The following is a 27,125-nucleotide window of genomic DNA, read 5'->3' as shown; positions in this document are numbered from 1 at the left end:
CACCACCATTCACCATCATCATACTACCACCATAATCATCACCATAACCATAATCACCACCACCATCACCGCCATCATCACCGTCTCCACCATAATCATCACCATAACCATCATCACCATTATTCCATTTTTTCTCTGTTGCTGTGATAAAACACTCTAACTGAAATCAAATTAAGAAGAAAATAACTTATTTCAGCTTACAAGTTGTAATTTATCATTGAGGGAAGTCAGGGCAGGAATTCAAAGAGGAACTTAAAACAAAAAATCATGGAGGAAGGCTGCTTCCTGCTTGCTGGCTCCTTTATAGGCTGCCTTGTGCTCAACTAGCTTAGCTTTCTCACTTATCTCAGGCCCACCAGCCAAGGCCTCCAGTGATCTGGGCCTTTATCAAAATGATCACCCTACACACATGCCCACAGGCCAGGCTGGCGTGGGCCATCCCTAAATTGAAATTCCCCTCTTAGGTAACTATCGACTTTGTCAAGTTGACAAGTAAAACTAAGTAGGAGAATCACCACTATTATCACCATCATCATCATTACCTTATCATCATAATAATTACCACATCACCTGGTGTAGGAGGTCCTTCTGTATTTGTGTTGCTTTCATTGGTTAATAAAGAAACTGCTTTGGGCCTGGTGATAGGGCAGAACTTAGGTAGGTGGTGAGACAGAACTGAATTCTGGGAGGAAGAAAGCAGAGTCAGAGAATCGCCATGAAGTTGCCAGAGTCAGACATGCTAAATCTTTCCCAGCAAGCCACAACCTCATGGTGATACACAGATTAACAGAAATGGGTTAAATCAAGATGTGAGAGTTAGCCAATAAGAGGCTAGAGATTGTAATGGGCCAGGTAGTGTTTAAATGTATATAGCTTCTGTGTGATTATTTTGGGTGTAAGCTAGCAGGGCGGCTGGGACGACAAGCAGCCCACTCCCTCCTGCAACAATCACCATCAATACCATCCATACCATCATTACCATCATTACCAGCATCATCACATCCAGTAATTGCACAGAGTTAATAAATCTATATTATCAGAGAAAAAAATAGCAGTGAAAAACCAAGGATTGAATAAGGTCTACTAGAGGATGAGGTATCATTTCAGTAACTGTGTGCACACACATGCTGTATGTACACATGTACATGATTCTCTTTTGTTACCAATACAGAATAGCAAATACAAGGTGAAAGGCAGCTCTCCTCACCCCTCATCTCTGCCCGAGGGATTGTTAAACCAGTTGCTGCCTGTCTGTGTTCAAAGCTCAAGCATGTCTTCATAATCCTACTTAACTCTCTACTCCAGACAGGCAAACAAAATAATCAGAGCTAGCAAGTGTTGGCATCCTTTTAAAAGAGAGGGACTAGTTAGCAAGGGAAGACAGCATATTCCAGTTCTCATCTCAACCATATTTTTAGAAATTAAGTCACTTCCCCTGTTTGCATCTCATGCTTCTTCTACATAAAGTAGGCCTAATTATTTTTTCATTTCTTGCTGGGGTATGGGTAAAATGAGAACAAAGGAGTTAATGAGCTCCTGGGGAGTTAAACATGCTCAACAACTCTAAAGGATTATTTTTATGGTACAGGCACTTAATGAACATAAAAGTATAAGACATAAAATGGAAGAAGCTACAAAATGAAGACTATCCTGAAATAAACAAGCAACTCCACCGGGTGCATCCTGCAATGAATGCCGTCTATAGAATACAACTGTTAAGAAAAAATACACAATATAAAGGTGATTTCTTAGGTTCAAATTGACAGTGTAATTGAGGCGTTGGGTAAAGATGACACTATTGGTAGAGTTGAATTAGTCTTCTTAGGGTTCACGCAACAGTTACTTATGCAATACCACTGGGAAGGCCCATGGTGTCAGTGTTTTTAAACATACAACATGTAACAATGTGTGTAAAGGAATGGGTCCTGCTCTCTAGTCCTTGTTGAAATACAGTGACATAATGTGGCGACTTTGAATCTGTGTTCCACCCCTGACTATCAACGATAATCTATTGGCTTAAACAAAGAAGTAGTTGTTTTCCTGTAACTAAAAAACTGTGTTGGTGATTGTTGATGTTAGTTTAGCAACTGCTTCAACATGACAGCATCAACCCGCTCCAGTCCCTCCCCCTCCCCACCCCCACATTCTCTTGATCCTTCTTTCAAGGCTCCAAAACATCTACTGAAGCACCACACGGAAAAGTCACTATCAGGCAAGAAGGGAAGAGCAAGAAGCTAGAATAAAAAGGAATAAGAAAAGAGGAAATGGAGAGGAAGAAGAAGTTAAAGGGAAAGAGGAGGGGTAGAAGAAGAGGAGGGAGAAAAAAGACAGGGAGGAAGAGAAGAAAATCTGTCCATTGACTTCTTACTTTCCAAGGACTCTCATTTTTAAGGAAGCCTGAGGCATGTACGTGTTTTGTTTTGTTTTGTTTTGTTTCAATTGTCTTCAGTTGAATTTATGGCAATCAAACAATATTCCTTATTGAGCATGAAGGAGATAATGGATATTCAGTAGGACTGGCAATTTCTATCAAAGTAGGAACTGAGAAAAGTGGATTTTTCTCCTTCAAAAGCTTCACCCCAAAAGGGGACACAGGTTATATACTCAGTACAAAACAAATAAGAAGAGAAAGTCACTCATCACCTAGACAAGAGATACAGAACTATTGTGTACCTACGTGTCACATCAAAATGTCTTTGCTCCTTTTTCATTTGGTGAAAGACAGAACCTAACTTTTATTCCTTTTTTTTTTATTGCTATTCAGATTCTAAAAGTCCTACTGAGACAGAGCACGCTGGCCTTGTGAAAGGCCATTACATGAGGTTTTTTTTATGACTTTATTTCCTTGTTCTATCTATGACTTATGGGGAAAGGTGCAGGTGTAATCAAATGTAATGAGGATTTTAACCATGAACCAAATGAACCTGAATGCTCAGAAAACAGGTGAGAGAATGAACCCTGGTTGTTCTCTGCACCCAAAATACACACACTCAGAATGTCCAGTGGACTAGGCAAAGCCATGACACTCTGGGCTGTCATTTGAGGTTCTGAGTCCAGCTCATTTCCCATTTTTTAAAGAAAGCCATTAGTGAAAAACTGCCAGGAAATGATTAACAGCGAAATAAGGTGGGGATCTGGCACCACGCTGCACCTGTGCTTTGTGGTTTTAAGGATCTGGGCACCAGGGCCTCCCCAGGGCCTGCTGACATCTGGGGCAAACAGTGACTTCACTTATCAACTTTTAATGCCTCCGCTGAGCCTGTCAAAATCCTTAATTTCTACCAAGTCCTGTGATAGCTATTAAGATATTTCAAAACCTACTGCTACTTTAAAAACATACAAGGAACAAGAAAAATGTGTCTGGGTACTGAGGTATTCCAAGAACCTTCCAAAGCCTCGCTTCCTCATTTCTCTTCTTTCTCTAGGCAATTTATCTTCACCCTCTGATAGTTGCTTCTCTTTTGACACAACATTCATAAATCCTGTGTCCTCAGAGTTCTTGCTCTAATAAGCTATTCAGCATTATCCTCCTGGTGTTACATAAAGAAAATCAGGTGCCCAGATACCTGCAGCCTTCTGAGCGCTCTGCCAGCTCCATCAGGCAGGAACTGCTGTGCTCATTCACTGGGGAACCTGGTGGCTGATGACCTAGAGGCAATGTCTACCGTAGACAGTACTTTTCCAGTGGCCCCTGGAAGCCAGGGACGTATGGAGGTGTTGAGCATACAGTGATGAAAAGACAGACAAGAGTCTACCCCAGCAAAGACAGATTATAAACACAGAAACAGATGAGTGGCTGATTCTGGGAACTGAATGTTTCATAAGGAAGATAAAGTAGGGTGGTTGGATGGGGAAGTTCAAAGGTTAGACTCACAGTTTAGGCTAGGAAGGTGGCAGAGGGTCACTAAAGGGGAGACACATAGTGAGAAACAGGCGGCTTCCCAAATATCTGGGTGGGAGGACCAGAAAATACAGAGGTCTTTATAACAGGTCCTGACTTGGATTACCTGAGGTTTGTATTTAGACTAGATGCAAAGAGGTGGTGTATACTCTTGACATTACATCAGAGAGGGCTGGGTGTCCCTTATGAGTGGGTTTTGGCTGGATAGAAGTATCCAGATTTTACTACATGCTCCAGAAGAAAAACCGAGCCAACTTGCAAATGGTCAAGAAGACCAAAGAGGCTTAGGGAGGCAGAATGACATAGCTAACTTTTCTCCTTAGAGCCCACTCTAGGGCATGGATGGTCAAAAAGGTGGAGAGAGGAGGGGACCAGATGACCAAGCAGGGCTGACTAGTAGAGCAGTTGCATCCAAGCCTGACGACCTGAGTTCATACCCTGGTCCCACAATGTGACAAGAGACAACTCCCCCACACATATGCTTGATCTCTCTCTCTCTCTCTCTCTCTCTCTCTCTCTCACACACACACACACACACACACACACACACACACACACACACACAGAGGGGGGAGGAGGGAAGGAAGGAGGAAGGAAAGGAGAGAGGAGGAGGGAGGGGAGGAGGGAAGGAAGGAGGGAGGAAAGGAGAGAGGGAGGGAGGGAAAGAGAGGGAGGGAGGGAAAGAACAGTAAGGATCAGGAAGCCAGAGTGATACAGTAACAAGAGCAGAATCTGGAGGGCTTCGGCTAACAAACTGCCCCAGAACACTGGAGAACTGCTTTGGAATACAATATGAAAATTCATGTGCATATTGTAGGGGTTATTATTGGTTTTGAACAAGGAGGTGGGAAAAGAGTAGCAAAGATAGTTCTGTTTGTGATGTGGTTCCGTTGGTGAAGCGCCTGCCTAACATGCGTGAGCCTCTGACTTCAAAACCCAGAACTACATGAATTGGGCGTGCTTATCCTACCGTCATTCCAGAGCTCTGAAGCTGGAGGCAGGGGGATTGAAAGGTCAAGGTGAGCTTCAAGCGCATTGTGAGTTCAGGACCATCCTGGACTACAAGACCCTGTCTCAGAAATGAATAAGTAAATAAACAAAAATAAAATTTCTAATGTTGGAGCCTGAACATTTGACTGACTGCAATTTCATTTGCAGTCAATGGTGGGGTGGGAGGTGATATTTTTCACGGCGGTGCAATTGATGCCGCTGTTTGATGACTCTCTAGAGGACACCCGGTAGGAAGTCAGACGACCAGCTCCATGAGCTTGGGAGAATGCTTGGGTTAAGGATCTAATCCAGTCCTCTGTTAGCACTGACCAGATGGAGACTCCTTTCAAAGTGCTTTCCAGTATTTTCCCCCTGCTGTTATTATCTAGGTTATCAGATAGACAATGGCCATTGGACTTGGCACCATAAGTCTTCGTTTCAATTTCCAGGAAAGATTTAGGCTATGCTTCTTTATCTGAAAGAATTAGGTTTTCTTGTTGCTATTGTTGCTTGGTTGGTTGTCCTCCCTTCCCCCCAGATTGTGCCAGACAGATAACTGGATGCTACAGAGACACATTGAGAGGAATTATTTCAAAGAGCAGTGACCATACTCCAAAATAATGGTATCGCCATTTGCAGAATAGAAAGATCACCTCATGAGCTAGGTTACGTATTGAGAGATATGAGCAAGTAAAACATTATACTTACAAGATCTAGAGTAACAATGTTAAAATTATCCAAGGAAGAAATTTCATATCAGCTTTCAATGACTTTACAAGTAAATATCACATTAAGTTCAATAGTATTGATTTTTGCTTTATAAAAATGATTTGTTACCCAAATTCTGCACGTCTCTGAGTTTTAATCATTCCACGAATATGGTATCGATTTGCAATCAGCTTTCTTGAGAACATACTAACTATAAAAAAATACCATGACAAGCAAAATAACTCTTCTCTGCCTAGAAATTCTTGGTTCTATTTAGAGCCATTTATGGAAGGCAGTAATCTGTAAACCGTGACCCAGGGGCCTAATCTGGCCAGCCATGGTTTTTTGTAAATAAAGTTTTATTGGCCAGCAATCATGCTCATTCATGTATGGATTGTCTGTGGCTGTTTCCGTGAGTTTATTGTTATGGCCATGAAAACCCAACAGCAAAGTCCAAGCTTCACAACAGCGATGGCACAGCTGGCACAGCTGGCACAGCCTAAGTTATGTCCTCTCTGACCCTCTGCAGAAAAGGTTTGCCAAGCCCAGATCTCAGGGAAGGTGTTCTGGGGACACTGCCGACTGCTGAGCAGAGTCAATCGAGGTGAGGGAGTGGAAAACGGGTCAGCTCTAGCTTATATGTGACAGGTTGCTCTTTAGCTTTATAGGAGGGGGTGGACAGGGACAGGCCGACAGACTTTATATGCCATTTTCTTGTTCCTTTGACCCAGACAGTCATGCTCCTGCTGAGCAGGGGTGACGAAGGAGTATGATAATGCGGCATCCTCCATGACAGAAAATTGGCAACAGGGAAGGGATGGTTAGAACTGGGTGCCCTGAGACATGGACTCCATCCCACCAGTGGGTGGCTTTGCTGTAGCCTGTACTGTATCTTCCCTGCCACCTCCCACTGACCAGACTTTGTAGCTCAGAAACCCGTGGGATGGCCCAACCCCTCAAGTTCTCTGCTGAAATGGGGCCCAAGGATTTGAGGAGAGCAGGCAGGTCTTTTATTGTTGTTATGAAGAAAACTAACTTATGGGATGACTTTTCCTGTAAATTTGGGGGAACTGAGTTCACCCTCTGCCTCCTCCCACTTTAAGCAAAACAGTTACATCTAAGCTCAACGTTCAGTCATTTCTTCATGCCTCTCTACCATCTGTCAGATGATGGTGCAAAAAACACTCTTCAATTACCACACAGAATTTTCCACAAATCTCCTTGCACGAAACACAACTGGAAGACAAGGTCATTTTGAGCACTCCACAGATTATCCAGAGAGAAATGGACAAAGCTCATTTCCTGGTTTACAGTTGAGAGTGCATGCTGAGTTTGCCTCCAGGGGGTGCTGCAGCTGGTTTCCAGTCTGCCCAGCCTTGGGCTCCTTCCATGATCCCCAGAAAATACTTCAGCATAACAGACCATTTCCTTCTCACGGCAAATGTCTGTGTTGGAGATGGCCCAAGTATGGGTTGGTATATTCATGGTTTATTCTGATAAGGGGAGGTGCCTCTCTGGGGAGCGGTGGTTGTTGTTTGTGGTAGGGATGGATGCCTGGGCCAGGCAGTGATACAGCTCCTGCCAGACTAGGCTTGGGCTGCATGTTTTCCAGAATGACCCACCAAGGTTGAGTGCATCCAGAAGCATCTAAGGGGATGTGCACTGTCTAAAGGTCCCTAGTTACGCTGAATTCTGTTTTGCAGAAAGACTTGTACAAATGAATCCGTTCATCTATCTAACTCATATTCTCTGGTTGCCTCAGATCAGTGGTTGAGAGTCAAGCTGGCCAAAGGTTGGTGTTGGTTGAGTGGCTTCTTCATCTGATAAACGGGTGGTAATCAAGAGTAGCCGCCTCTGGATGACTTTGAGTACTGAAAGGCACGCAAAAAGGTATGAGTGGCAATGCCATGACTCATCTTGCTGGTCAGTCTGATTGCATCTGCAATCACCTGGAAGGATTAACATAAAGGGGAAACCACTCCCCCAGAGTGGGCAGGGCCTTCCTGGGGTACCTCTGGACACCTCCCAGCTCCTCCCATATGGGAAGCTTTTGCCTGCCCTCCTCCTTCTTTGTTGGTAAGAACATCTGCTCTGTTGCACCTGTTGCGGCTGTTCCCACCATTTGTCCCCACGCTGGGAACCAGCATCCCAGCCTTCCTGTATACACTAAAGACCCGTGGCTCTCCAGGAATCCTACAGGACTTCAACACTAGCTTGGTGGACTGAGTTCTCTTTTAGTCTCTTCAAGCACGAAGTCACAGAGGGTCATCGTTGGGTAAACGTAGGCGGCCATTGTTGGGAGATGGCCATTATTGGGCTATCTAGCTGTAATCATGTAAAGCAATCTACAAAAGTCCCCTTTGTCATGTTGTCTAATCAATTCTGTTCCTCTAGAGTCTGGAGAATCCTTTACAGGCATGTAGGAGGTTGCATAAATCATTGATTTTCTTTCTTAACTTGTAGGAGCCGGATGAACAATATTAAAACAAAGCAATATCAAACCAACAGAAGCAGAGCAGCAAAGAGTGAGACATTATCACAAAGTGACGTGATAATAAAGTGTGATGGGTATTCTGTGCTGGGTCCTGGAGCAGAAAAAGGACGTGAGTGGGAAGGTTCCTGAAATGTGAATGAAGGCTGACATTTTGGCAGTAGTAAATGTACCAGAGTTGACTTCCTACTTTTAACAATACAAAATGTCAACACTCTGCATTATGTTTGCAATTTGTATGTTTTGGGCTGTTTTTCTATAAATCTAAAATTATTCTAAAATAAAAAGTTTATTTTCAATACCCCCAAAAGGTTAACTTCAAACAAAAGCTTAACTTAATACAAACTATTATTATTATTATTATTATTATTATTATTATTATTATTATTATTATGTTTTTCAAGACAGGGTTTCTCTGTGTAGCTCAAGCTTTTCTGGAACTCATTTTGTACACCAGGCTGGCCTCTGCCTCCCAAATGTTGGGATTAAAGGCGTGCACCATCAGCACCTGGCTTAAACAAAATTATTTTTACAGTTTTTTTTTCTGTGTTTGTTCATGTGAGGGGAACTTGTGGAGATGAGGGGATAATTGACTCTGTGGGAGTCAATTTTCTCCTTTTACCCTACAGGACTTGGGGGTCAAACTCAGATTCTCAGTACAGGAAGCAAGTACCTTCTGAGCCATGTTGTTGCACCCATTTTGATTTTTTGCCTTTACATAGCACACAAAATAATTGTAACAAATCCATGAAAGCAGTCAGATAGACGACCCGCTGAGCCTACAGTGAGTATCCAAATTGTATTCCTGAAGCAGAAAAGGAGCAAGGACATTCAAAGCAGGGGAGACATTTGCAAGGCCTTCTGGGGCTGTTTGAGAAACTTGACAGTATTTAAATGCCTGCAGGAAGCAGGATAGCGAGGGTGAGCAGTGCATAAGAGAGAGGCTGGACCTGGGACTGGAGGAGAATGGGAAGGGAAGGGAATACCAGTCATTTCTTAAAAGAACACTGTGTGCACTTATCCTTAAAAGTATATGATGAGGTAAGCTTTGCCATGTGAAAACATCCAGGAAACCATCACCATCAGTGAAAACGGGATTGGGTCCAACACCCCTCTGAAGTTTTCTCACACCTGCACTGCTCACTACCTCCTCCCGCAATCCCAAGTGACTATGGTTCTGATTTCTGTCACTGTTGACCTGATTGCACTTTCTAGAATGTTAAAGTGGAACCACCATGTTATAAGGTAAACTGTATCTCACTAAAACGCATAGGGTTGATGGTAGCCCACAATACTTTAGAGAGTGACCCTACATGAAGATAGAATCCTCCATCAGGTAATAAAATGAGGGCCTGGGAGCGAGCACCAAGCTGACTGGCATCCTTCTGAGAGGAAGATGTTTAGTCACAGATAACTGCAGAGGGAAGGGCTATATGAAGAGCATAGGAGGGGAGGACTCAAGAAGTCGACTCTGCCCAGCACTAAATAATGATGTTTCCAATTGGTTTATTTTAGACTCAAACAGACTGTTCACACTTGTGGCCATCACTCATACAGACTGCTGATATTGTGGCCACCCTAGACTCATACAGATTGCTCACACTTGTGGCCACCCTACACTCATACAGACTGTTCACACTTGTGGCCACCCTAGACTTATACAGACTGTTCACACTTGTGGCCACTCTAGACTCATACAGATGGTTCATACTTGTTTGCCTGTTTTCTTTTACTCAAAGAATCTATACCTCTGCATTATTTTTGTACATCTATATTAATTTAGTGTTTACTCTTAAACGGCTCTGCCAATCGTGTGACCCTACCACAAGTTTTAATCATTGGATTCTTGATGAGTGTTGTAATCGCTTTCAGTTTCTTGGAACGATGAGTGAGCGACCATGAATGTTGTGTATGAGCCTTTTCCTAGACAAACGTTTTCCTTTCTCTGAGGTAAGACCCACACGTAGAGTGCGGGTGAACAATATGGTAAGTATAGCTTTAACTTTAAAGAAACTAACAGTTTGCCCTAGTATTTGCATAGTTTAACATACCCAGCAGAGTCCAAAACCTCCCTTTCCTCTACCTCCTCTTGCCACTGTGACTCTTTTTTTTTTTTTTAGTTTAGTTTTGTCTTTTTGTTTTGTTTTGTTTTGTTTTTGAGATGGTCTCACTACATAGCTCCAGCTTTCTTAGAACTCGCTGTGTAGACCATGCTGGGCTCGGACTCGCAGAGATCCTCCTGCCTCTGCCTCATGAGTGCTGGAACCATCTTCATGGCTGTGGGGAGGCATCACAAGGACTGTAAAATGAATGTTTCAAGGCTGATGATTGAGCATTTCTCTCATGGAATTATTTGTTATCTGCACCCTTGCGTTGGTGATATCTGTTTCAGTATTTTGTAAAGGATTTGCGCATCATAGAATATGTCAAAGTGTTAGGATCTTAGTCCGTTTACAGTAGGAGAACATGTGGGGTGACACAGAGAGATGTCTGATCTGGAAGTAGGGTGGGGAGGGGGCTTGCAGGTTAGTCCAGTGTGTAGAGGAAGAAGGATGAGAAATGGGACTTAGCAGATACACCTGAGACAACCAGTTGAGACTCGGGGAGTGGCTGGTGCCAGGGATGCTTTTGGGTGGAGCCAGGACTGGTTATCAACAGTTGGTGGGAATGAAGGAAGCTGCAGGGTTAGGTAACAATTTGATATGGGTGGGTTCCCAGCAGGGAATTTGGGACAGAGAACAATGACAATACCTGAGTCAAAATAGGAACTTAGGAAGAAAAAATCTAAAGCAGGCTTTTGTCCTGGCAAATTGCAGAGGCCAGAAACCATTTTCTTTTTAAAAGCAACAGCTGAGTACCAGCCCTCTTCTGACCACTTGCCTCCAGACCACGCTGGTTGAGCTACAGAAACCTCCTGAGATCCTCAGGCACGTTCCATCACTCTACTGAATAGTATACTTTTATCAAAATCACCGATGCATGCTGAAGTGAGTTGTCCTAAAGCAGAGGCCAGACGCTGCTTCTCTGATCACAAGATCTGGCAAACAGCCCAGTGCTGGGCAGGTACTAAATGGAAGGGAATCAAAGGAAGGGACTCATAGGATGAAATGGGCATAATTCTAGCTACATTGTGCAGTGTGGCCAGAAGAGATAAAAATGACGTCTCCAGTTGTCCATTGCTTCAGCGTGTGTGCACACGCGCGTGTGTATGTGTGAATGTCCATGTGTGCTCGTGTGTGTTGGGTACATGAATAAATGCATATATGTGTGTGAATGCCTGTTGGTGTGATTCTTTGGGTGGTGGTAAATATTATAGGCTAAGCCAGCGAGTCAGTAATCAGCAGGGATCTGCCTGTCTCTGCCTCCTGGCCCTGTGATTACAAACGTGCCACAACACCCAAGCGTTTCAAGGTGAATTCTGGCCACCCAGCTCAGACCCTGACATTGGACCAAGAACACCACTCGGAATTCATTTTGAGGAAATGGCATGCAGTTGAGACCATAATAAACTGTTTTCCTTTCTCCGAAGTGGGCCTTCCGTGGTTTCTTTATCAGGGTCTCAGCTATACAGGTGGTTTTCCGTGCCTTAGCCTCGGGGAGCTAAAGAGATATGCCTACCTGCCTTCAACGCTGAAGATCAGCTCAGTCCCCTCCTCCCCACTGCTGTTCAGGCCTCTGCAGCAAGGAGACGCTGTGGAGCCTGGCTTGTAGCTTCAGTCTCTCTGTTTCCTGGGACTGCCTGGCATTAGTCCCCATCACCATCCTGTTCTTTGGGAGGTGATCTTTTGCTGGCGAACTCCCCAGTGTCTGTTGTTATGTTTGAGACTGACTTTTGTTCCAGACTAGTGGGCTGGGGAGACAAGACTGCACTAAGTAACAACATGAACAGAATGCTCGCAACATTTTCCAATCTCTTTCTCCCCCCACACCCCCCTTCCTAGGCAGCATCCAAAAAACTCCCTCTGTTTGTTTCTAGCGCCTCTGCTCCTATCCGTCTATGAAAGCTTAGGGGTTCAGTCTTGCTTTTAGAATTAGTCTGCAGGGAAGTGTAAAGGAAGTGGCCATGGCCTAAAACTTCGCTCCTCATCCACCTTCCCACTGGGCTCCCACGTATGACTTGTGCCTCGTGGTTAGAAACCGTATTTACTGTCGCGCTCACCCATGTCCCTTTCTTTCCTCTATACAACCCATACATGGAAGTATGCTAACCGTCACGGGAAGGGCTTTTTCAGGTCTGAACAGGCATCTCTGTTTTTTTGAGAGGAGAAATTCAAAAATCAAGCCACTAAAAATCATGTCTGATGAGGTTATGGCTCCCAGTAATTACGAACCCCCGAGTTAAAGCAGCAGCGAGAGCTGTTTGGTGTTCCCATTTCTTTCTTTCCTCATCTCTTTATTTTTTTTTTAATCCTCCAATTCATATCCTCCAGCAGCTCCTTTTAAACCAAAAAATTATTATGCTTTAGTGGCAAGCCAAAGAAATTTTTATTTTGGAAAGTTTGAATCCAGTTTTCTGAGTAATTCATGAAGGAAAAGGTCATGAAAATGCAATATTGCTAACTTTTTTATTTTTTTTTTCTTAAGTTTCTCGGCTTTTGGAATTCCCTTCATTCAAAATTCACTTTTGGGCCAGTGAGCTGACTCCATGGGTGAAGGTATTTGAAGCTGGGGTCCACGCAGTGGAAGGAGAGAACTGACTTCTACGAATTGACCTCTGACTTCAACACATGTTCAATAACCATGCATACATGTACTTCTGCATTCTTGCATACAAACACACACAAAGAAATAGACAATTCTAATAAGAATTACTTTACTCAGAAATAAACCTGAATTTATCAATGTTCTAGGATTCCCAGGACAAAAGAGCTGTGAACCAAAATTGAATGGCACAATATCAAAGTGTGTATATAAAACTTGGTTTTTTTTTTCAGCATGTGTAATTCTATGCAATTTGTAGTATTTACTGGTCATCTCCTGGTTGTGCAAAAGGTCAGCTGGGCATACAAATCTCATGACTAGTAAGCAACTCCAAATCAATGCCTGTTCCTTTGATGAGAGGCTAATGTCCTAGAAACCTATGGCTCTCCGCTCAGCTTGTCACCAAGCCTAGCCCCGTGACGCACCTCACTGTTTTCTCAACTTTCTCTCTCAAGTACAAATTAAAAATCTTATTTAACGTGTTGTTAGTACATCCGCTGCGGCAAGTGTCTCCATTCTAAACCACCGAGCAAAGGAAATGAGCAGAAGATAACAAATTATGAACTGAACACGCACCGCAGTAATCTGGCTGTATTTGTAATTCCACATTCCCTTAGGTTGTAGGAAGTAATTAAATACCTTTCCTTAAAAGGCCACCTGAGGGCTGGGTCCAGAAGTAAATTGTAAATAGAGCTAGTGAGTGACATTATCTGATTGTTTAATTCTGTCCAAAAGGATTTTAAAATAGGACTTGTTGACGGTAACTCACAACAAGAAAAGCCTACCGAGAATACATGTCTATAACCCTTTATACCGGGGACACAGTGTAGAGTGTATGTTTTTATTAATGCTTTAGTAACCAGAGCTTGATCTTGCAAGCCATCTCAGGCTTCTAGGAGGTATCACCCAGTCATGAGCCTTACTCAGCCTGAAGACTGTTCCCTCCTGGCCCCCAAAAGTGCACTCAGAACTCTGGCCAGAAGGCAGTTGGCCTGTGTTCCTACCCAGCTGACATCTCGCGAAACACAGGCCTCTGCGCTCTTTTTTTCAACAGAACGAAAAATCAGAATCTTCCTGAGATTTATTCTAATTTTCAAATGCTGGTAGCCAGTAGGAAATATTTTTAAATACTTAGTAGACCGAGAAAAACACAAGCGTATACCAGATGTGGCTCAAGGATCAACAATGTACAACATCCGATTTATAAATGTACCGTAGCAAAAGGGAGATGGTGCCTCCAATGCATCAAATGTTATTTTGAATGCATTTTATGAAAATTCCTTTTGTGTATTTGCCAACTAAAAACAAATTCTGGTCTTGTTCTGTTGTACTCGCGAATATAATGCTGAAGTTTTACTGTGTGGGTTTTGGTTTCTCGTTCTAAACAGTTTGGTAGACTGTTTCTTATTGTTTTATAACTTAGCCTTTCACCTCACACAATAAAAAAAAATGTTTCTATGCCTAGTTCTTCCTAGCTTTAAGTGGGAGGGGGAAGCTACCTGCTTCGCCTTCCAAGCAATGGCTAATGCCATCGTTATGCCACCAGTGATGACAACAGAGCCACACGGGGGGAAAGAAATTGAATTATTTTCTTTCTATGTTTGGTTTTTGTGTGTGTGTGTGTGGAAATAAGAGTATTTTGCAACGTGGTTTAGCTCATTTTGAAAACCACAGAGAGAATGTTGTTGTTAGTTCAACACCAGTCTCTTGGGTGAAGTGATAAGATGTTTTAAGAAGCGGAGCTCCTCACCAGGTGTATGACACCATTTCCCATAGCCATTTGGGTTTAAATGAAACGAGACTGGGAAGAGCGTGCGCTCTGCATTCGTAATTCAGCAAAAAACGGCGGCGGCACGTGAGCTGGTCTCCGTTAGCTCCCCATATGTCCTTCAGTCTTTTCAACATTTTCCCCACCGCCACTCCAAACGATCAGCTTCCTGCGAGGTTTAACCTTTGCTTTTCTGAATCCTAATAATTAAGCGTTCACTCCTCTTGCCATAGGAACCATAAACCACACAAGAAACTGTTCGTTGGGGGCTTGTCACCATCAGAGAATTTCCATGACACACAGGGGGACACATGGCTCTTTCACACCCAGTGTCCATGACCTTCAATACCATGTTTTTCCTCATTTGGGAAAAGGAAAAGCAACTTTATCTTTCTGGAATGTTCTGTGGGCTCTGTAAAGATGGCATGGCACCTTACATCTCAAGGAGAAAAATGAGGATATAATATTGATAAAATGAATAACCATTTTTTTAAACAATTCAATTCGTTGCAGTTTTATTTGGAAAAACTCGACTATTATTAATGTTGTGGAAAAGCTGTTCAAATTGCTACCTGAGTATTATAATTTTCAATGCTTAGGTTTGCATATCATTTAGCCTGCCATAAATGTCACCATCTGTCTTCTCAGAACCTGTGATTGTAACTACAAAATCCATCATCAGCAAGTGTACATTACATTGCTAATATCCGGGCGCCATGCTTCAGGGATGGATCCAACTGGAAGATAGTTTTTCACCCTCCAGATTGTCAATCCCTGGGTTCGACACCTTGGAGCTAGCTTTCAACATTTTCTTCCTTATGTCCTCCAACCACTCAAGATACTAATTCTTGGCCCATAGTCTTTGATGGGTTTTTCTTTTATCTTTTCTCTTTGCTATTTCTACAAGACTAGTTCAGAATCTCAGTTTCCAGTTAAGGATGGAATCCATAGACATAAGGGTATTTTTTTTGGGTCTGGGTACATGTGCCTGAAGTCTGATTCCAACCTTGACACGTGACTAAGTGGTGGGTAATAGAGTCACTCTCCAGGAATCTCCAGGTCAGGATGAAGATGGTGGCCCACGGACTGCAGAAGTACTCTCCAGTACATCAAAGTCTTAGTGTCTGATGTGGAATGCTCATTACTTCTGGGACTTGTTTAACCTGGTTTTGTCCTTTATGAGATCAACACCTACCAAACCTCTTGCCAAGGGATAATGGTAGGAATTTTCATTTGAAGTCACCAGATGACGGCAGTAGAATGCCAGGTAAGTTGCAGAAAACACTAAAATGCAATTGTGGCCTGTTTCCAGTCCAGACCTACCTGTAGAATAGACCTGGACAGGAAACATTTGGGAGCCTATGCTTCTTGAAACTCTTCACAGGAGCTGAAAGCTTAACTGGACAGGGTAGACTCGGAGCAGCCATGGTGAAAGACAGACAGTAGAGAGAGAATGAGGAAATTGACCAGCTAGGAACAGGTCAAGGATGGGACAGAACCACTGGTTTTATAACATCAATCAGAGTCAATAAAAAAAAAAAAAAACAAATAACCGGGAGAGAGGGTAGAGTCCTGTCACCCAGAGAACTCCTAAGTCACAGGTCACTCAACTGTCAATTGCTCACCTGTCCACCATGAAAGCCAACACAGGGAAACTGACACCACCCAGAGTGGCTGGGGTACTCAAAGTCACACTCCGCCAGCAGTTTGAGAGCCTCGTGAAGTTCTCCAGAAAACTCTTTTGACATTTGAAAGAGCTATGGAAGGTAGAACAGAAATAGTACGAATAAAACATGATGCTTTTGGAGAACTTACAGTGCCAAGTCCCGTCCAGGGTCCGACTCTTAGACCAATTCAGCTCCCAAAAAATCTTGGAAGGGTTTTATTATATATAGATGCCATGGCCGATGAGATTTGGAATCACCGTGGAAACAAATGTCTAGCCATGTCTGTGAGGGATTATCTTGATTAAATCAATTGAGACGTGAAGACTCACTCTGAATGCAGTCATCTCCACTTCATGGGCATGGGTCTGAGGCCGAATACCACAGAGAAAGCGTGGACATTGATCATTCCCAGCTGCCTGACTGCAAGGACAATGTGGCCAGATGCCTCTTGTCCCTGCCACGGTGACTTCTCCACCGGCTTCTTTTTTTTATCATAGCAATGAGACAAGGAAATAACACAATGATTATTTTCATTTTATCTATGTCGAAACTGAGAGACAGAAGAGTGAACTATTTTCCTGAATGCATAGCTCCTAAGTAGCTGCACTGGAATTCTAAAGAGGCGGTTGTCTCCAAGGCTTTATTCATAACCATTAAGTCACGGTGTCTTCCTTTGAAAAATAAGAAATTTCAGTTTCATAAAAGCTGACAGAATGCCTCCCAAGAAACGAATCATAAATAGAACAAATACTGGTGGCCAAGAAATGGAATAGCTAGCCCCTGTTCTAGTAGTTGAAGCCACCATCTTGGAAGGGACTTGAGAGAGATGGCAATAATGACAGCCCTGACACTGAGAACTTGATTCTTCCCAGGCCTTTGTCTTCACTCACTTCATTCATTTTTCTCCTCATTACAGTCCAGCAAGATCTAAGACTTCTCTCCACTACAGCTTTGGAGCAGACGTGTTTTCCTGCGCTCTTTAATACAGTGACCATGAACCTCATGTGTCTGAGTACGTCAAGTGTAGGAATTGTTGCCCCTGTTTAATTTCAACCTTAGCGGTTGAATTAATTGGATAGCTACATACTGCCGGTGGCCTCCAAACGGAGAATGCAGTGGTAAATGGTTTTTTTCCAGGTTAGATATGAGAAGATGGAGGGGCAGAACAGCCGTGTATCCTATACGGTCACGGATCTTTTTAGCGGCGAAGCCGAGGTTCCAACCGAGACAGCCTGGCTCTGGAGCACTCTTTCATGATAATGTTCTCCTGCAGGACCATGAACGGGCATCGCAGAGCACAGCACTGCCTACAGTATAGTTTCAATTATGGAACTGAACATTTAGGTTCTTTTTTCCCCTCCCAACAGTTGGGGGCTTATGAGGCAAACTAGATCTATTGCTAACAAAACAAAGCCACTACATTTTCCCTTTAGAGTTTCGGAACTGCGGAGCAGCGTATTTCACATCGTGGAGTTGAGGCAGCCTCATTTGGCTTCGAGGCTCTGGCGCACACTGGACTCTGGGGCCTGCCAAATCGCTGTGGTCGTGAAAAGTCTGAAGCAAAAGTACAGTGCACGGGACAGTCAGCACTGTCTATGGAAGCTGCCAGAGCGGCTTCGCAGGTGCAGGGACCCTGGGGTCAAGCTACTAGAAGTATGGCGGCCCGAGGCTCGAGGAACCAGAGAGTAGAGCGCAGAGCCCAGCGTGATGCGGATTTCTTAAGCCAGGGTGCATCTTCAAATCGACAGATTCCTAAATACAGAGGTCTCCAACTATTAAATTGAACCGGTCTGATCCCACCACCATCTTTGATAACTATACGCGAAAATCTGCCTCTCTGAAGTTCAAAGTCACCTTGTGAACTGGTGACAATTCATTCATCTGTGCTCTCATTCTAAATCATTCAGATTTGTTTGGAAAGATGGAAGGGGTTGCTGGAATAGAAGGAGAGGGTTCTGGCGGACTTTAAGCACGCTTGTGATTTTTTTTTCTCTTGAAGGCTTTAACTCACACACAGTTGTCTGTGTTCTACTCTTTGAGCTCCCCTCTGGGTTCAGGGAAGTTGAGCAGGGAGTGAGTTCATTGTGCTGGGTCTCGTCTTGAAAATTGTGTTTTGGTGGGAATCAAATTAGGAACCATGCCAGGATTTTTGAAACTATTTCACTTGGAATGTTTGAAGAAAAACTCTCTTTTGTTCTTTTTTCCTTCCTCTCTTTTTTCCTTTCTCTCTCTCTCTCTCTTTCTTTTTCTCCTTTTTTCTCTTTTAGTTAAAAGATAATGGTAAACTAGTAAAAAGGGGAAAATAATAAAGGCAAACTGAAAACTGAGGACTTTTTAACCTGCAAGTCAATTCCATATATAACTGAAGAGAGCTAACGATTTATTATGAGGAAGAAAAACATGGGGGAAATTTTGTGCCAAGGGGGAGAATTTTGCAATTCAAAATGTGTGTGTGTGCGGGTGTGTGTGACATTTGTAAAATTTCACAAAATGTTTCTGTTTTGCCAGGCAGCGTTCACAAAGCCAAACCTTGGAGCTCCACACAGCACCTAGGCCAAAAGCAATCAACAGCCCGAGCCCACACAACAGTACATTAAAAACCACGCCAGCTTCCCTCACATCACGCAAAGAAACCAAAACCGCAATGCTGAATTGTGCAACTCCCCGGGGACAGAACAAGACCAAATTAAAAGGAGGGAATTGTTTAAAGGACAAGTTGTTGCTGACAATTGCACAAGCTGGGGTGACAGCTTCAACTTCTTTTAATGCAAAATATAAGTGAACTGGATGTCTAAAGAGCTGTCTGTGAGGCCATCAGACACAATGGGGGAATCAAAATGTTATAGCATTCGTCTCCTGGGAACTCCGACATGAGTCTTTCGCAGCTATCCACTGGGGAATGTCCTAGGACAGTGGTCAGCACACACTTTCAATGAAGAGTCAGACAATAAAGGATTGCAACTTTGCAATCTTGGTGGTGTTGATTCGACAGACCTGGCTACCCTAGTCACTGGACAATGGACTTCCTGAACATCCTGGACATTTTAGTTGCAATCACTTGGAAGCCCATTGGAGCCAATGCACACAAGATCCACCAAGCTGAACGGGAACCTTAGCTACACTGCTAGAAAAGCATCGTCTTGACTGCAGGGTTCAGTTCAGGCTTTGTGAGCAATCTGCTGCCACTCCTGAATCCCGCTGATATGTCTGAATGAGAGTCGCCACACCAGTAAACTTCATTTACAAAAACACAGAGTGGGTCTTAGTTTGCCAGTCTAGTGTCATGGGGACAAGAAGGCACATTTAGATGTTATAAGACAATTAAGTTTTATTGCTATTTGGAGAATGATGCAATTGCTATAAAATTCTTCATAATTCTAGTGTAAATTTATTTAATTATGTGTAGTTCTTAATGTTAGACGCATAGTCTAGGGTGAATATGATTGTTAAACTCTCCAGTAAACTGCTGTTTTGCTTTACTGTTCAGCTTAAAGACTTCTTCTGGGAGAATTACCCTACTAAAATTCTCTCTCTCTCTCTCTCTCTCTCTCTCTCTCTCTCTCTCTCTCTCTTCCTTTCTCTGTATCTATCTCTTTCTCTCTCAAGATTTTGTTTGCTGTCAAGGATGGTGGCACACGCCTTTAAACCCAGAACTCGGGAGGCAGAGGCAGGCGGATCTCTGTGACTTCGAAGCCAGCCTGGTCTACAGAGCGAGGTCCAGAACAACCAGGGCTACGCAGAGAAACCCTGTCTCATAAACCAAGTGCAGGTGTTGATGGGAGCCAGAGGAAGGAATCAGATCCCCTGTATCTGAACATTGGGGAGCTCATCAACCATGTAATTTGGATGCTTCAAGTAAACCCTCCTTTTAACTGCTGAGCATCTCTCCAGCCCCTGATCACATTTTCTTCCCCAACACTCACCTGTAAATCTGTAATCCTCCCTGAATTCGTGTAGTTTGGTGTTGCGCCTACGTATGGTTCTTTTACAGTTCAATACCTGGCTATGAGCTTGTTTCATTCTTTCTAATAGTAATCGAAACTGAGTGGGGAAATAGCTTTAAAGTTAAATGGCAGAAAGATTTGAGTATTCCATTTTAATTCCCAATAACTCAATAAAACCTTTGGGTTCATTCAAGACATTCAAGGACTTAGGAAAATGTGCCACCTACCAAGCCTTTCTAAAATTTTATTCAAGAATGATTGCCAGGACAAAAAAGTAAAAAATGAATCCAAAAGGAGGGAAGGCATAAAGTTGAGAAATAATAACTTAGCAATGTTCAATATGATTGAATCAAAATGATTTTTCCCAATGGTGATTTAACGTTGGTGCAATTGTTAACAAAGAATTCTTTACCAAATAAGATCCAGTGTAAAATTATTAACCACCAGGTTAAAATAAATTTTCTGTCTGTTCAGCATGGAGCGGTTAGCGCAAAGGAAGATGTGAAAAGTTGCTGTCTCATACAACTTACGGAGATGGAAACGGACAAACTATATGGATGGCTTTTATAGCATGTCTTTAAATGTATTATTTTGGAGGGGGGGTGCGCTAAGCTCAGTAAATAATGGTGGTCCTGTATACCCTTCCAACCATTAGGCAGGAAAACAAAGAAAATGTGATCACTCCAGGAAAGGGTAAGAGCTCATTTGCATAAAAATAGGAAAGCAAACAGGGATGCCAGAATGAAACCAAATGTTTCTATTTTCCTAGACAGGGAAACCACAGATAGATTTCCCGATTTAAAGAAAGAGACTTTCAGATTATGTTTTTCTTTAAGCAAAATTCAGGTGTATCTGCCTCCAAAAGATGCATCCAGAACAAAAAGATTCTGAAAGATCGTATTTGAAGGGGAGCCCCAGATACACTGGGCAAATGCTAACGATAGAGGCAGGAGAGGTGGTGACACCAGCCAGAGCAAGATACAAAGAGACAAAACAGCGCAGTTCAGGAAAAGGAAGCCAGGGCAGCACAGACACCAGCTATCACTGAAGGGTTCAATACGATCTGACTGTAGGAAAAATAGCCATTGGTGGCTAATATCAGAATGCAAAAATTCTTAATGCCTCTCCCAGAAATCAATAAAGAAACCACACCCTCCAAATGAGGGCTTGAATACCACAATCTGTATGCTTAAACTGGGGAATATCTGGAGAGATTTGTAACAACTGAAGCAAAATTAACATTCTTTCAACTACTCATGAAACAAGTATCAAAGGGATGGCATACTAAACTACAAAGAAGTCTTAAAAGACCATCAGTAATAAAAATCACCCAAACCATATTCTGACACTAAATGTGATAAAATTAAATACTAATAACACAAAACATTCCAATAAGTGTTTTCACCATATAATGAGACATCTAAATTGATCTCCAATTAAAAGATAGTAATAACTGATATTCCAGACTTGATGTAAGGTAATGGTATTGAAAACTTCTTGTGTCAAGATGCGCTGGGCTGATGAGAGAGCTCCGTGGATAAAAGCGCTTGCTGCCAAGCATGATGATCTGAGCTCAGTCTCCGGGACTCACACAGCAGAGAGAACAAGAATGCGACAAGACCACCATTTTCTGAATTACCAAAAATTCAGAAATTAATCTATATTGTCTACATATAGAAATTAATTAGGTAGAGAGAAATTATATAGAAATTAATCTATTGTACACATAATATTATACTATATAATCATACTACATACATTATAATATGTACAATAGATTAATTTCTATATATAGCTCAAATTTGTAATAGACAAGTTTACCTTAAACTTGAAACTGAGGGGCAAATGAATAATAATAGCCAAGATATTTTGGAAAAATAAATAAATGCTAAGTGTAGGTTGCAAAATTACTAAAAGGTGATGCTGACAAAGTCAGACATATAGAGTACGGGACAGAACTCAAAGAACTTAGTAAGATGGCAGCCACCTAGTAGCTTCATAAGTGAGAAACTTCTCAACCCACGACAGTGCTGCAAACTGGATACCTACATGCAGAAGAAGGAAGCTCAACCTTTGCCTTAATCAAAGATCTACACAGAGGCACTAAAGTGATGAAAGTATTAGAGGAAAGCAGAAGGCTTCATGACATTGGTTTGGGTGATGATTCCATGGCTAAAACACTAACAGCATCAGCAGCCAAAAGAATAGCAGCGGTTAGAAGTCATTAAATTTTTTTTAAATTGTGCATCAAAGTATACAGAGTAAGAGGCAGGATATAAAACAAAAGAAAATATGTGAAAACCACACATTTGATCTGAGATTGTTAGCAAAAGTACATAATCTCTCCAACCAGTGAAAACCAAACAAGATTGTGTAAAACTGGACAAGAGACTGCAATAGACATTTCTTTCTCCAGTTATACAAATGGTCAAAAAGTGTGCAAAATGGGGTTCAGCGTCACCCCATTTTGCCAAGAAGAGAGGGCAAGAGAGGGCAGGTAGAAGAAGGAAGCTAGGCAGGCAGGAAGGGAATCACAAGGCATAGGGAATGAGTATGTCTGTACACTGGTGGTGGGTATAAAATGCCCCAGCTAAAGTAGATACGGTTGGTAATTCCTCTCAAAATCAAACACGAATCTATCATCAGATTCAGCAATTTCATATCTGAGTATCTGCCCAGAAAAACTAAAAAGAGGGCTTTGAACATATATTTGCAAACCAATATTTAGAGAAGTGTCAATCTTACTCAACAGCAAAATACAGAAGCAGTTGAGCCCCTACAGATGTGAATGGTGATGTGCACATTACATCGAATGTAGAAGGACATTCTGGAGCAAAGCTACAATATAGGTGAAACTTCAAGATACTGTAGTTAGTGAAATAAACCAGTCCCTGAAGGAAAAAGAGTAAACAATTTCCTTTATGGGAGGTTCCTGGCTTTGGTTTAATGTGTGCAGACTTTCAGTTAGGAAAGTAAGACACAGAGTTCTGGAGACCGATGGTTGCAGTGGTTGTCCAAAAATGCAGCTAATGCATCAGTGCACTCAACAATGCAAAGGGTCCATTCTACATACAACATCATCACAATACAAACAACAAAAGCCCCAAATTAGATGACATAAGTCATTGTGATGGCAAGAACTCTTCTCCCACATTTTTAACAACCAAAAATGTCTCTAGACAGTTCCAGGTGCCTCGTGGGAGGCACCAAAGTGAGTGATCTTGACCAGGGAAAAATGGTGGTCTGCGTAAATTCACTGTAACTCAGCTTGATCGATTCAGGACCTTTGCGAACACACTCAAAATATCCAAGCCTGAATTGGTTTGGTTCATCCATTCACAGCTTACTTTCAGAAGTGGTTCTTTTCTTTTCCCCCTTGTTCTGACGAAACACTAAGAAAAACAACTTGAGGAAGAAAGCATTTAGTTGCTGTGGCTCACAGTTTAAGGGGATACAGTCCATCATGACCAGGAAGTTACAACTGTAGGAGCTTGAAGCAACTGGTCACAGAGCATGCACAACCAGGAAGCAGGGATGGATGAAACTGGCCAATGTTCAAAGGGTTTGGAAAGCCACCACTGTCCATCTCTGCCACTTGCAGCACTCATAAGTCTCTTTTGGGAAAGCTCAACTCTATGCCTGCACCTTTCCTTAATGGATGCCCATGGTCCTAAGAGTTCTAATACCCTGAAGTCCCCACTGCAAATTAGGTTTCAGCTTCATACAGTAGCTTCTCAGGACTTCTTTGAGGGAACTCTGATCCTTCCCCACACTGCCTTGCCGCAACTGCTCTCCATGACTCAATCAATGTTGAATGCACTCCCCTCTCTCTGTTTCTAGTTGTGGATGTGATGTTAATAACTTCTACAAGCCCCTGACAGTTTGACTTCCATGTACCAATGGGCTGAACCTTTCAACTGTGAGCCGAGAGAGAGAGAGAGAGAGAGAGAGAGAGAGAGAGAGAGAGAGAGTTCTTTTTGTTACAACCCAAAAAGGAATCCACTGTGCCTCAGATGCCACTGATCTACACTCTAAGACATGTGGAGGATCCATTATTAGTTACATGAAATGAAACCACATCTCAGTCTTGGAATATGTCAGACTGATGGAAGAGAGAATCCTCTGTGGTTAGGGATAAAAACATATCTGGGGTGGCACATGACTTTAATCCCAGCACTTGGGAGGCAGAGGCATGAAGATCAAAACAGTCTGAACTACAAAGTGAGTTCAAGGACAGCCAGGGCTGTTACAGAGAAAGGAGGAGGAGGAGGAGGAAGAGGAGGAGATAACATGTCTGGATTCATAAATCTGGATTCCTAAGTCCCAGATTTAGTCTGTATATGTACATACAAGTTTTGTAGAGTGCCACCTTGCTCCAGATAAGACCCTCAGGATTCCTAGAAAAAAAATTGAAGATAAAGTCCACCTTGATATTATGGCTTATATATAACGAACAACATACAAAAGTGAGACAGCTAATACACTCTGAGAGGCCCTCTTGGGTGCCAACACTTAAAAAATAAAATTTATAAAACATAAGATGATGTTTTGTTTTCAGGAAAATGACTGGAGTGGAATACGAGCCATGAGATTAGTTATTTAAAGCCTCTGTATTTGGGGAAAGCAGATCCAGGCTGTGCGTTTGTGGGGCTGCAGACCAAAGGTAAAGGGGAGGTGGGGTAAGACTGGTAATAATGTCGGTTCAGACTTACTGGAAGTCACAAGCTGTTTTGAAGCCTGCGGGCAGCTGTTTTAGTTTTAAAGGGTTACTGAAAGTGGACGTTATTTACACCGAGGCCGTACAGAAACACAAACAGTGTTTCCTCAGCACCTGCAGCAGATGGTTAAAGGGAAAAACTGAGCTCACATAACCTTCAGAATCACAAATACACCAACTTTTCCAGAAGAAATGCTTCTCCTTACGGCAAGCCCAGCCGGCTATTGCACGCTAGGTCACTCATTTGAAGTTGAACTTGGATGAACTGCCTCTCAACCCACCTTTGACTATAAACCTGTCAGGTCTTAGAGACTGCATAGGATCTGGATTGGTCAGGGCCTGAGTGGACATACTCCAAGGAAAATCAGAGTGTTGTCTTAGAAAGCAGCGACTCAGAATGTGGTGTGTAAACCTCTGCTGCAATCCAGAACCTAAGTCCACGTTTAATAGGATGGAGAGGGAGGGCGACAGAGCTTCCTGTCTGGACAGAGAACACATTTCAAAGGGAGATTTCTCAGAGTGTGTCCCCCAGTGTTCTCAGGACAGCATTGACCTCTTTAGATCTTTCTGTTTGCAATTTGTCAGTGCCGTGTTTCCTGGCATTAACTGGTGGTTCTCTTGCTGCCTTCTCCCGAAGCCTCTCATTGAGAACTTCTTCCTCCGCGTTTACCTAGATGAACGTAGTCTTGGGCGGATTGATTACTTCAGCTGGTGTTGCTTCATTCATCAGCAGTCAAGGATGCAGAGGGGAAATTAGGTCTCCTCTCTTTTGTTCAGGAGAGAGGGGAGTAGTTCACGTTAAAGTTCTCTGTGTTTGGCCATCAGTTCTTTGGTTCAGAGGAACTCGCAGGATGGAAGCGTCAAAGGCTCCTTCCGCTCTAGGAGGAGGCTTCTAGTCTCAGGATGTGACTTCACATTCATGAAGAGGTACTTCCTGGGGAGCAGTGTCATCCAGATCGCTTTCCCGGCCTTTCTTAGGAAACGAAGCAGCCATAGGCTTCTCAGGGTATGTTAAAGCAAATATGACCTTCTTCAAAGATGCTGGTTTAGTCAGCCATGGGCAACTTGCAGCTAATAAACCTTCCCCCATTCCTGGCTTTATTGCCAGATAAATCCCCACATCCCTGGGCTACACTCATCCTACTCCTTCTTCCTGCTCAAGAAAAATATATTCAGTGACATCTGTCGAAGCATGGGAAGACTTTGTTCGTGGTTCCTGCAGCAGGCACAAGGAGCAGAGCAGTGGAGTTTGCATTGGGGAGAAAGACTTTAAAAATTCAAGCTACAGCACGGCCGAGTGGATACTGGTGGCCAAGGGATAGCGTTGGGATCCATGGACAGAAAATTACAGAAGAAGCATCCAGGGCAAGAGAAATTCTGGCTGTAATCTAATCTAGCAGGATTCTTGATAAAGAGTCCTTGGTAATCAGACCTGGGGGCTGATGGGGGCTAGGGAGCCTTATCACTCAAATTGCTGACTCCATCAGATATGAACAGTACGGTAAGTGTGCTGGGGTTAGGGGGATTTTTGTCTAAATGAACTTAGTCAGGAGACTAGTTCTTGCCAAACTAGACTTCAAGAGAAAAATGCACCCATGGGCCTCAGAGCACGTTCTAGAGATTAACAAACGTCTGATTGAACAAAATCCCGTCACTGCCCAAAGAGCCCTGACTCAATACATAGAACCTTAGTCACAGTGAGAAGAATAGAGATTTCCTATATGGAGCACATAGTAGCTCAATTATGGCTACCATCTGACATGCTTAAGACCAAAACTCAGAAGGGGAGGGGAGCTTGCCTGTCGTCATGCAAAAACTCCGAGGCTCTATCTCAGCATCACAAAAACCGAAGGTTCTGTCAGAAGTTCAAGGTCATTCTCTACTAAATAGCAAGTACAAGACCAACCTAAAGTACATTAAATCCTGTCTCAAAAAAAAAAAAAAAAAAAAAAAAAAAAAAAAAAAAAAAAGAAGAAGACGAGATATATGTAGAGAGAGGCGGAGAGGCGGAGGAAGTCGCAGGAAACAGTTGTTTTGAACAAGAGGAGCTGGACGGAGTTTCAGCATCATTCCTTACCAGCTCCATCAGCCATCAGTGTCTACATAAGGAACTCGGGGGAAGGGATCCAAATCCCCCAGCTAATTGGTGTAGAAGCCAAGGCTAGAATTCACATCTCCTGGCTCCCAAAGCTTCTGAAAACTGCACCAAATGAACAGGGTGTTCACAGGGGGAGCACA

This window comes from Myodes glareolus, chromosome 13, assembly GCF_982192425.1.
Source record: "Myodes glareolus chromosome 13, mMyoGla1.1, whole genome shotgun sequence".
Classification (NCBI taxonomy): Eukaryota; Metazoa; Chordata; class Mammalia; order Rodentia; family Cricetidae; genus Myodes; species Myodes glareolus.
This window is presented reverse-complemented; position numbering follows the sequence as displayed.